The sequence below is a fragment of the Glossina fuscipes genome, unplaced genomic scaffold (assembly GCF_014805625.2).
Source record: "Glossina fuscipes isolate IAEA_lab_2018 unplaced genomic scaffold, Yale_Gfus_2 1, whole genome shotgun sequence".
In the NCBI taxonomy this organism is placed as follows: Eukaryota; Metazoa; Arthropoda; class Insecta; order Diptera; family Glossinidae; genus Glossina; species Glossina fuscipes.
Genome location: NW_023998415.1, coordinates 35,966,324 through 35,976,272, shown reverse-complemented (window position 1 = coordinate 35,976,272; position 9,949 = coordinate 35,966,324).

The following is a 9,949-nucleotide window of genomic DNA, read 5'->3' as shown; positions in this document are numbered from 1 at the left end:
CAGGATTTGTGAATATCCATAGTGCCGTAGTTAAGGTAAGCTTTTCGAATTTAATGAACACTGTCGCGACATTCCGTTTTCTTTTTGAAACAATGTTCCGCGTTACGTTTTACATTAATTTTCGCAGTCTTTTCAGCTCGTCTAAGCACTTTTTCATGCCTTAGATTCTTTTCATGAAATATGTGAACTGGAGCTTGTTTTCTACCGTTAGTTATACGAAAGAGGATCACAGAATTTGCTTAAATCATTTGCAAAATTCGAACTCCTCGTACGTTTATCGTCCAGTTCTGACCACCAGTTCGCTACCACTTGATCTTCCATATCGGAAAATATTATACCAGCGACTAAGCAATGATATGATGTATATATACGATTGCCTGAAGACACACTTTGGCCAACGAAATATTAAGCCGTTTGACATTTAAGGTGAATCTGTTGTTACGTGAAAATCTTGCCATGACTGACCATTGAGTACCCTGCATCACTTTGCTTAATGCAGTCAACAGAAGTGGTCAAAAAAGTGTTGCGATCGGAATGGTTTTCAATAGCGTTTGTCCTTGCGACAAAACACTTCGATCTGGTCTTTGAAATTTGGTCGAAGTATCTCAAAAAGTGCGGCCTGTACGTAGAAGAAAAAAAAATAAAGCAGACAGACGTGGACGAGAAAGCTTAGGTGGATACAGCAAGCGATTATGAAAAGGAGAGTCTATTGCAAGTGCTTGCGGGTATGGCATATATCCTGACAAGCTTGATAAACCCTTTAACATAAATGATGTATGGCTAATAGGGATAAAGGTGTGGTTTTGTAGCTTTTTAAGCACGAGCAGCATTGAATGAATGGACCGCATATAGTTCGAATGTGCTCGTCGCAATTGATGCTCCGATGTACTGAACCAAACCTTCCATTAAAAGTATTCAGTATATATCAGAGGTATGCTTTAGAGCGATGCTTGCATTCGATTCCATATAAAGAAAGCCGTCTGGACAGCCTGTCCCAGTTATGTAAATGAGGACGAGCACCATCGGACCACGAAAAGTCTAAAAGAAACTTTCTCAAAGCTTAAGGTGCTTATAGTTGACTTCATAACGAGTTGCTTGCTAGCTTCACAAAATGGAAAATCAGAGCATCGGAGCAGAGCATCGATCTCCGAAAACGTTCCTGCACAATAGCTGCTTACATTTTTAGAATTTCTTTTTTTTTTTATTTTATGATTTTTTGCATTTATCCCTCAATTATTGTTTTTTTTTTTTTTAACAGTAATTCCCTTAAAAGAGGATATGGCATATAAATAGGAATGAAACAAAAAATAAGAGTTGACTTCTTGCCGCAGTCGTAAAATGAAAAATATAATAGCAGTAAAAAACCGGGCACAACCACGTTTTTGAGCGTAACATTTTTTTAGGGCATTCAAATTTTCGTTGTTTTTGCTTTCTTCAAAATAATTCATAAAAAATTCACGTAATTTTCTTTTTAATAGCAAGGTCAGTGAGACATAAATTTTTTGCAGACAATTATGAGAGAGAGGAAAATGAAAAAATCCAACCTCATAGAATATTTACGATTTCTGGCGAATAGTTTTTTTTTTTTTTTTTGTTTTTTCAAAATATGTAAAAATTAACCTTTCTTCCATTGAATATTATTATACAACCGTACTCTGGCCCCGAAAAAACGCTGACTTTCGTTATAAATTGAATTAGGTGAAGATACTCTTTACCTTTATTGCTGATTGCAATTCTGGTTGTATTAGCTGACATATTCGGGTTGCAGAGTCAAGGCTCAAATTGTTGTTTTTTTTTTTGTTTTTGTTTTTGTTTTTGCTTCTTTTGCGTGATAGTTCACGTCTGTACGAAAATTTGTGTAATTTTCTTTTTTTTTAACGTTTTACTTGTGAGTCTGAATTGCTACAGTTTTCGATTTTCTTCTCTTTTTACGAGCTGCAACTGCTGCTGAGACTGCGAAAATTTTTGCTTCTACCTAAGCACCGAAATTTATTACCTAATCTTAGCTGGGATAGGATAATCATTATTGCTAACCTTTTAGTTTTCAGTAAAAAAAAAAAACGAAGGGAATCAGCGCACACTGTTTGTGTTACATTGTGTTTACTAACTCTTCATGGCATTACATTTTTTACGACAAAACGAAAATACTAATAAAAAAAAAAAAAAAGAAGAAAACAAAGCCTTACAATTTTACTTAACGAAACGAAGGAGACCACGCATCGGGAAGATCGGAGAAAGTCGATTGATTGCCTTTCACCTCTCGCTTATTTGACGAGAAACAGTATTCTTGCAATGGAACATCTAGAAACGCGAGATCCCATGTAACGTTTCTTAGGCAATTGAAAGGTACTTATGTAATAATAACAACAAAAATAAGAAATTAAAAAATTCTGCAAAGGAGATAAAGAAAACGTCGATACGGTTCTAAGGCCATGTTCTTGCCGAACTAAAACATTTGTTTTTCTGTTAATCAATTATGCGGAAGTATATGTGTCGGAGTTAAAATCATTTTTACTGATTGATTGATCAAAAATTGCATGAGATTGCGGGTTAAAAGGAAATTCAAATGTAAGCTTCATCTACGTATAGAAGGAGAGAAATGCATTATTTATTATTATTATCCTTTAACTTGTAACTCTCAAGAATCGGTTTGTTTTGGATTCTTCCGAGTTGCGAGAAAAAGGTTTCATTCTTTTTCGCAAAATTTACTTCTTCGAAAGGAAATCCTTCTTCTAATGATAATTATGCCGTAAAGAAGTTGTGTTCTCTTTGAAAGATATTGGAAACTTAAAATATTGCCTATAAGGTAATGATCAAGGGCTCATCTTTCTTTGCAACAATGAGAGATCACTCGTTATTTAACAATTCGGCAATTAAGGCAGGAAATCCTTTGGCGATTATAGTATATATCTCTGATCTTAGCGTGAGAATTTTTATCGGTTGAATACCTTCCTATTAGAAAGCAGAAGCTAATTTTGAAAAGACTTCATGACTCTTTTTATAAAGGCGGATCTTCCCGATAACATGGAAAATATTAGGAAACGCTTATACAATATAACGATAAAGCGAGAACGAGAGAAAGAGAGAGAGAAAGAGAAAGAGAGTACTTACATGACACTATGACGATATGACGCTTCGTCAAAACAATTTCTGCATTCTCTGTAGCTAATGAGGCGCAAATTTTTTATAATCAGTCTATGATTCGCTTAAAAACACTTCCTTTTAGCAAACAACTTGAAGGGAATCGAGAGCAATGAAGCTTCAAGATGCTTTGTGAACTAATTTTATTTAGTATAAGCTAAAATAGTTTCCACCCTGATCCTCTTCAATCAAGCGACACACTTTGTGAAACGACTCGAGGGTTCGAGGCTGTGATAAGCAAGGTAAGGCTAAGACAGTTATATCAAAAACTCGCAAACTTGAATTGATCACTGGCTATTTAAGATGTGTACGCCATAAGTTTCACATTCCGCGAACCCATATGATGTCAAAAAAATGAAAAAATAATCCATTTTAAAACCCTCGAGCTCAGACAGATTCATTCATTGCGCATTATATTTATTAGCAGTTATTTAGTTATTAAAGGCTGCTTTCGCCTAATCATAAACTTTAGTTGCTGACAACGTGAGAGAAAATGTTGCACTTATCGGGATAAGATTCTTTAATTTTACCACGACGTGAAGATCGGTCAGATTTTAAGAAATTTGAAACTTATATCGCTTATCAATTGTCATGCCTTTAACCGTCATATGCGACCGCGTGATCTTCATTCTAATGGGGTTAACGAGCTTCTTTGCCAAGCAGCATGGATTCTATGTCTTTACGTACATCCGCAGTGTTTAGAGGCCGTCATTGTTTTTTTGTAGACGACTTTTTCAATATGAAAATATTTGCTCTTTTCTCTTTGTTTCACAACGAAATGACGTAAGGCTCAACGTAAAGAACAACACTTCACTTAACATAATGCTTCACCTCGCTGTTATAAAACGGCTTAGTTTTCAGAAGGCCCTTATATTGGAAGGCGTGCACCTATGGTATCCAATCATATCATAGCAGATTTACATGATAAATAGCTAGCTATTCTTAACCGATCTAAATCATAAAATTCTTAAAAATCGGCCTTGTTGTAGGAGAAGGGCTCCGAACAAACATCCGATTTAAATCAATCACATTTATTTCATAGGCAAAAGTAGTTTTTCCTGTCAAGTTTTCTTTCGAAATAAAAAAAATTTCAATTAATTTTCATATAAAATATACTTTTTTTAAATGAAATCTTGAATACAGAGTAGTTTTAAAAGCCAGAAGACGTCGGTCTATAAAAATTTTCAAAAATTACGAAACACTTAAAGTACATAGGCAGGCAGAGTCATAGACGGACAAATAAATGTAAATGAATTCAGGTAATCATTTCACATTGATTGGTATAATAAAAGGCTGGGTTGTCTTAAGTCCTTTTAGTTATTGCACGTACATCTACACAAACTTAATACAACATATACCACGAGGAGTGTAGGATATAACACAAGTACAGCTGCATGATCTTTTTCTGGCAGAATATGTTAAGCGGAGGGGTTTAGATTTTCGTTTATAATTTCCACGATCATAACAACCTCAATTCTCTGCAAACGTTAAACTTTACGCCAACATCGTTTAGGCATTTCCGCGGATAAAGTTTAAAAATGAACGTAAGCTGCAACACGTGCAACAAATAAACGGTTGCATCATGTTTGTGAAAAAGCACTTTCATCCATAGAGAACAACTTGTAGCAGATATCGATTTAGTATTCCCTTCATTAGCGTAGGTATTTCTTAAAAGAATCGAAATGGTCCTACGGTAGGTCTATGGGAATCTACAGTTAACAAATTATACCTTAGGCATCCAAAAGCGGAAGGCATTCATGCTCTGATGATAAGTGTGTCGTCATAGGAGAATTAATGCTACTTTGGGTAATGTAATACCCGTGGACACCCACAATTTTATGCCTCATCGTCTTTTACATTTACGTGATACGACAAAGCTTTGGGTGTACGCAGGCGCAGCCATGCTTGCGTTTGCCATGCACATATCCCGGTAGGCCATATCCTAGCACGCTATATTTTCTCGAGGAAATAATGCTTCCGAGGACGTCACCGCAAAGCACGCACCCAACTGTGTCTCAGCCGTCTATCACTTCGTAGTATCATGAGAATTTGGATAAGTTTAATGGCCTCAATTACAGAGAGCGGATTGGGAGAAGAAATTGTCCTAATCTTACGGAGAAGAGAAAACTCTATCAATACTTCTCTTAGACTTCAAAATAAAAAAGAAAACGCGTCGCCAAGAAAGATCTTTATAGAGAGCACGATGAAGAGATGTTGTGGGTTACGGTACGTCTATGGTCATCCGGAGAATAGTTTCGCTTTCCACTAAGCAGTTAACAGTGTATCGTTTATTTTTATTTCTTTACCTTATGACCATCGTACGTGATTAGGATATTATTGCTTGATATTACCACCCACTTTAGTTGTACGATATTCTATGATTCTGCTTGAATACAATGCATAAGACACTATTAAGAAACCCAAAATTTTGAAATTGCTTAACGTAATTAAAAATTTTATACAAAATTATGAATTATTGAAAAATTATGCACGAAATACTTAACTTTTTTATATGCTTGAAGAAATTGAAAGTCATTTCCTAGAACCACCCTTCTAGATAATATTTGCACATGGCAGAGATAATAGATAAAAAACGGAAAATATGAAAATGAAAATATATGATAACCGTGACCACATAAATAATAATTTACAATCTATATATATATATACATATATATATATATATATATATATTTATATCAGAAAAAATTATTAAAAATATGAATAAATTATTTGATTTACATTCATTCCTTAGATTGCCTTCTTCATATATTTCCGCAATGCTTCCTTTAAGATATCGCCTTTTAATTACAATCAATTTACGAAAATTTCCCATGACAGTACAGAGACGAATGTTTCTAATTTCAAGCTCAACAATAGCATGAAAAACCACGATCGTGATTTAGTGAACGTCATCTGTTTAAGATTTACTTAAAAACGTAAAACCCCACCCGTATTTGCGCGGAAGTATGAAATTTGTGCTACACGTTATCTCCAGCGTTAAACTAATGACCTGAAACCGAATGCATATGCAAGAGATTGAAATTATTTCGTGGTTTATCGATTATTTCATTTAATCGGAGAATAACTTTGATGTATCTTTGAAAATAATCTCAATTTTAATACGAGATTATCTCGTAGTCGAACCTCTGCTCTGCTCGTCGCTGCATCGTGCACGTAACACTGAAAAAAATTCCATGAAAACAACCATAAATGAAACAAAATGTTTTCCGTTGCAAATCTTATATGCTGTTTATCATTATCATTGCAGGATGAATTTATGCTATAATGCAAATAAATAAATTTACTTTTATGCGAACGCAGAAGAAACGATATTCGCGTTTCTATGCAGCAATTTTTCCAAGTGTAACAGATCCCTGGTTTAGTAAATTCCGTAATTACACAAGTTTTCACACATTTGACCAAAACAAATTCATTTAGGTTGCGGTTAATACTTTCTTATCGATATATCCCAAGATTATGACTGCTTTTCTATTATATATGAGTCGTTTCGTTGTTTCTCTTTTTCTTTTTTTTTTGTTGTTGTGCGTCTTTATTACTTATTGGTTTTCTGAGTGCTCGTTTAGGACACTGGCAGTGAGAAAAGATCAATTTTTAATCTCTTACAAGCAAAGGTAATTAATAATTATCATTAGTCTAGTTAACGAATATGCTGATTATCTCGAAATATTTCTTAACGGGAAGAACGGGCGGCAATAACAAAAACGGTTAAAAAAAACGTTTAGGAAGTCGGTCAAGTCAAGTTTTTTGGTTAAGTACAGCTGCAGCAACGACCGTATCCGGGTTAGATTTTCTTTTTTTTTAATTTGGTCTTTCCTATGGATTTCCTATGAATTGCAGAATCATTTTCAGTTTTTCATCTCGTCGACGACATATCTTTTAAAACTTGGTGCGTGGAATTGATCTAGATTGATTAGATGGTTGGTCCGGTCACTTTAAGAAAGTTAGTGATGTCAAGATCCACACATATATAGGATGATCCGCTTCGAATACGAGTCTTCAATGGAGTTATCAGTGGAAAGGCTTTAGCATTCGCAAAGTATATCTTTAATCATAAGATCTTCTCCGTAATTGCAAATTGGAAGAAAAATTCATCGGGACTTTGCAATAGTATGACTATGATAGGCGAGTTCTTGCAAATGTTTTCATTTTGCTTTTCCCGTCATTGAAGAGATATGGAATTGAAATGAGTTTAGGATTGCCATGAGAGTAATGTCGACCGTGGTACTGCCAATTTTTTCTCTAATTTTCTTTTCAGTTTTTTTTTTTCAACGTGACTTTGCATTGTAGGCATTGTTAGGTCTGATACTTCATTTCCCAAGAGATCAATATGACTCGGTTCCAAAAATAATTGCAATTTCGTCTCCGTAAGTTGTAATAATTTTTTGTTTTGCTAATGGTGCTTTAGTTGAAATCTAGGGACTTTCGGATAGCTTTTGTGACCGACAAACTAATTTACGATAATAATATGATAGCCAGAGCCCTCATCGGTTTGAATTTGTGTCATTTATTCTAGGCGGTGTCTATTTGCAAGACAACCCCCATATTTACCATTCAAATCTATAAAAAATCTATTGCTTCTATCGCCATTTTGAGTAGAAAGATAGAAGTTACGCACTGATAACTTCATTCCATATATGATCAATCCTTATCATGATTCGAAGCTTTGAAGTGTTTGTAATTTCCATAGATACATTTGCTCTATAAAGTTAGATCTTGAGGGCATGATAGTAACTTACCAGCATCATCTCGTTTTATAACGAAATGAGATTCGAGAAGACTTTAAAAGTCGTCCAGCTATTGTCCCTTAATTGCGAGGATAAGACAGCTTGCTTTACGCTCTTCTAGTTTGAACTTGCGTGCCATTTGTGAGGTAAAGTGTTTGTAACTCCAAAAATAATTTAGGACAGAGCGAAACGTTTTCATTGTTGAACGATAATTCGAAAATAATAAAAGCTTAGCGTCCACAGTTCGCTAATTTCGTACAAAAAATGGTGGGAATATTTATTTCATTAGATCGTCTGATGTAACACCATTATATTTCCTTTTGTGGCGTTATCTGAACTCAGAGGTCTAGACCAACAAGCCCACAACCAAGCGTGCATTAAAGGAGGACATTCAACGCTACATCAACGTAAAGAGTGCGTATGTGCTAGGGAAGCTGTGCAGCCCATTTATCTACACATAACCTTATCCTACGTACATTAAAATTCAATAAAAAAATTGCAATAAAAAATAAAAAACTTTGTTTTCTAAGGCATCCTTTACGAATCATATATCAAGTATGACGAATACTCGAAGGTGTTACATCATTTTCCCGAAGGCAACAATTGTCTCGGCCTTTGAACGCCAAGTAATCTTTTGAATCTTTTATTAAGGAGGCGGTTTTATTCATTTTTGATCGAAAATTTTTCTTCTCTACGATATTCGCTTGAAAGAGTAAGCGATCGGCATATTATATTTAACATTTTGCATATCGTATGTATACCGAATCCGAAATCTGTACGATTCCGATTCGGTAGCAAATAAAAAGAATATGAAGATAGTTTGTCGGTAATAGTCGACGAACTCTTTCTCCAACTGATTTCTGAACTTGATAGGAATGCCTTATTAAGGAGAGTTTAACATCCAGGCAGGGAAGGCTTATTGGTTTCTTAACTTAATGTGACCGAAGTAGTAGGAAAAATGCAAAGCGAAGTCTTTTTGTTTCTTTTAGCTTCTTTTAGCGAACATACGACCTGCTATTCGCCCAGTTACAAATCTAATACTTGTCCTGTATGATCCACATAGAAAGTCAACCTGCAGCACATTAAGTATAGTACAAAATTCAGGACAAACACTTACCAAGTGTAAAACGGCCATAATCAACAACATGGCATAACCACAAATCAAGAAATACTCTACATACATCGTGCGTTAACATGAAATGATGAGTATTTCAAATTCGACCTAAGATCACTAATCACGTTGCCGTTTGTTAAAATTTCCGATAAATAAGCAAAACAATCAATCAATTCTTCCCGATATGCACAGACGCTATTTAGACAGGAAATATGTTAGAAAACACAAATCTATTCTCCGTTGCGGCAATGAGAGATTTCACCCATAGCAGCTATAAGCAGTTGATATTCATTTAATCAATTGCAGTCATTCGCCAAATAATTTTTATCGATATGGGATTCGGCGATTGTTTTCATTCCTATATCATGTATAACGAACGGCACATAATCAATGATCTTTAGCGAGGAAAAAGACGACTGATATCAATGGTGGACAGGTTCGTTGTAAACAAATTGCTATTATCTACGAGGGATATGTGAAAACAAGAGAATGCTAAGCAATTTGCGATTTAATGCACTTCTGATCAAGTCATTAGCTAGACAGTTATATATTTAGGGCATCCTTAGTGAAGAAACGATATGAAAATTTCAATTTCTTTTAAATAAAGGTATTTTGTTTTTTATTTATGTGTTTTGTATTTGTGTATTTAATTTTCTTTCTTGTTTCTAAATATAATGAAAAAAGTGACGTCGTCTCAGATCGTGTAAATCGTACAAAATGAATTGCTATAAAAAACAAATACATAGACATATATAAGAAGTTATATTACATTATAATAGAAAACTTAATTGCTACACATTTAGTAAAAGCAGTAAAATAGTCGTCGGGGTTTTGTCGTGTGTGGGGAAATTGAAAAAAAATATACACAACATTTAAATGCCATAGCATTCGACTATCGTTCGGTATTTAACAAGATGTCTGCAAGTTGGGTAATTAAGCAAATAAG